We start from the raw sequence: 3,473 nt of genomic DNA, 5'->3' as shown, positions 1-3,473 counted from the left end.
TGCTTTTATTTGTTACTGAATGTTTTATTATTATTATTATTTTGAATATCAGTTTTAGTAATATATAATTTACATACCATAGAATCAAATCATTTTTTAAAATTCTTTATTTTTGCATCCCATAAATATGCATAGATACTATGTGTAAATTAAGATTTTTTAAAATATCTAACTAATAAAAGTTCTAGGGAATCATAACATTACAAATTAATTTTATAGATAAATATGTAAACAATTTTACACATTTGTTAATAGCACATATGTATTAGAGCATATGAGAAAAAAACTCTCCCAGGAGGTGTGCTCTACGTAGAACGTGTTGATTCAGCTCCTTTTTGTTGTCCTAATCTCTAAGTGAGGATTGAAGGGTCAATTTTAATATATGATACATCATTTTATGTTAACTATATCTTTTTACTCTCCAGTAAATTGCTCATCTACTGCTTTAATAAAATCTACATTTGTACTTTAAAAAAAAAAAAAAAAAAAAAAAGTCAAGCAGCTTCGGCTTCTTAAACAAGTTTCTCCTTCACAGCACACAGAGTACAAAACCCAAGCCACACCCCAATTAAGACCTGAGCTTGTAAAGTCATGCTGATTATTACAAATTAGATACTCAAATTTAATGATATAGAAATTTGCATTTTCATTCATAAGGAAATTTCTAAGTAATGATTTCAGGAAATGTTATTCACCGCATGTAACAAATTCAGAAAAATGTATCCATATTTAAGGTTTTTCAGGTGCCCTGGTGACAAAATAACATGCACAGAACTCCCTGCCTAGAAAATCACCTTCTCCAGAAAATATTTGTCTGGTTCCAGAGCGTGGGACCCTGGGAAAGAGTCACACATGACACACAGCAAAGTACACCAAGCCTCTCTGCTGCTGAGAGAAGGATCTGGTGCCTGTGGGCTGAGGAAGATGTTCTACAAATGAGGCAATTTCAGTTAAAAAAAAAAAAAAAAGTTATTTACTGAGTCATTCAATGGAATATGTGCACCAAATTCGTTTTATAAACCTGTTACAACTGGTTGTGTAGAAAAGCACTGATCGATGTTAAACCTAACATAATCTTGCATTAACTTAAAATCTGAAGGTGATATACTTAGTTTTAGAAAACCACCTTATATGCATATTGAAATTACCTATTAAAATTACAGTGCAGGTAAGTTTTCAGAAATAAAGTGTCCATTTGTAATAAACCTGGCCAATGAAAGAAACTCTCTACCATCCCAGAAATTGACCCTGCATCCATGAAAATTGATTTCTAACCTGATAGGATAGTTTGTATGTTGCTTGAGGTATCTGGAAGGAATATAATATACTTTTATTTTATTTTCATATTTGTCTTCATTCACTCAAAATTATTTTGCAAAATTATTTCATGTTGTGTAGAGAGGAAGTTCATTCATTCTCATTATTGTTTAATATCCCAATGTACAAATGCAGCACCATAAAGTTATTTATCTAATGACATAGGGCTCATAAAGATTGTTGGAATTCGGAAATAATATTTCATTAATATATTGTCTATTATTGTTTTATGGTATAAAGACAAAACTGAGTGATTTTCAAAGGAGTTTTTTAACCTGAAAGTTCTTAATTTGTACTGTATGACATTTTACTATGTCAACTCCTGATCTGATGCATTGATAATATTTAAAATATTTGCAATTTTATGTTACTGAAAATAATGCAACAGTGAATATTTGTGTATGTGTCTTTAGGTAGACATAGTCAACAGTTCAGCTTGGTTATAAATGTAAGGATGAATTTTTGGAGTTACAAGTTGTTTAGATATCCAGGTATAGTAGCTGTTTCCACTCAATTTTTGAGTGTGAAATGCAATGATCTTTTCTGCTATCATTCTGTAAGAATCACAGTTGCTTCACATTTTCCCATTACTTGATATTTCAATTGTTCTCATTTTAGCCATTCTGTAGGTGAGACAAAAAATTTCAATGAAGTTTATTTTTTTAAATTTCTTAATGTTGAATTAAAGAACTATGATACAGTTGGAAGCCTTTGAAACCTTTTATCAAAAGCATTCTTCATAGTTTTCTTCCACCATGGTAATATCTAATACATTAAATCATATCATAAATGGCACCTTGAACGGCGGAGAGGATTCTTGGGCTCTCCTTTTATTCTAAATTATTTTCAGAGAGGTACTTTATAATGGCAGCTAGAAAGATTAAGACATTCATTAGATCTTAGCCCCTATAGTTGTAATGGATTATAAAATGTACCTTTGAGTCATATGTGGTCCTTCAAAAATAGGGTTATATCCATATTTTTCCCAATGAACTGATTCACTGCTTTAGGGAATAGAAAGTTAGAGTAGACAAAGATGAAATAAGTGCGTCTCCTGAGCACGCACACATGCATGAACGCCCTTTACTTCCCATGTAGTCACTGTCTATGTCTTCACAGATTTGTGACCTTGGTAGCCACACCTATTTTATATTATATATCATTTGTGTAAAAGTTATTATACATATATATAAAACATGTGTGTGTGAGTGTTTATGTGTTGTAAAGCGCATGCCCTACCTAATGAGTTAGGTTAGATTTACTGCCATCTAACAACATCACAAATGTCTCATGTTTGTAAGTCATTATTGCTTTGTTTGCTTCCTTATTTTTTTCCACAAATGCAATTCAGGTGCTTTCGATGACAAGTCTGGAATACTCACACCTTGAGCAAAGGACATTCACAAGCTCATATTGGAAGCAAATCATTTCACATTCAGAGTGATACTAAGACAATTCCTTAAGGACATAGATAATTTCCCAGGAACTAAGGAAGGGGCATTTAACCAGCACAAAGAAGTGGGGAGAAGGAAAGAACTTCCTGGATGACCTGATGGAGATGGAGAGTTAACAGTTACTGCACAACGATTATCTTTTAAAAGGCTCTTTCCGTAGCTCTTCAAGAAGGTTGAATAGCTTTGCTTCTAAAACAAGACTTGTTCGAGTCCAGACATTTCTAATTGCCAGACCCTCTGCTGAGGATCCATTCCTCTCTCCAATTTGCTTTTCCAAGCACCTGGATTGAGATTCTCAGTCCAAGAAAGCCTCTGTCCTATGCACCAGATTTAGACATTTTGTTTTGGACTTATTCCCCTGCCTTTTGTACTTCATAAAGGATTTAAAGCTTTTTGTGAGTTATCTGAATCCTTAGATAATTAATAGGTTTTACTTCCACTTGTTTTTAGGATTCATTAGTACAGAAATTTCTGGATTAACCATGAAAACAAAGCATTTCAATTCCCAGAGCTCTTAATTTAAAAAAGTTGCAAATTTTAACGTAATTGAAATAATAACCTGAATGAAATAAGGAGCATATAAAAACTTGGCCAAGATAGAGATATTTTCACAGAGACATAATCTCATGCTGAATTCAGGAGAAAACTGTGCAGGTTTTCTGTGAGTGCTATTTATCCAAGCTACTCATGAGATAAGGCAAG

Source organism: Sciurus vulgaris, assembly GCF_902686455.1.
Source record: "Sciurus vulgaris genome assembly, chromosome: 11".
Classification (NCBI taxonomy): domain Eukaryota; kingdom Metazoa; phylum Chordata; class Mammalia; order Rodentia; family Sciuridae; genus Sciurus; species Sciurus vulgaris.
The sequence above is the reverse complement of the archived record's forward strand: the minus strand, read 5'-3'. Positions refer to the sequence as shown.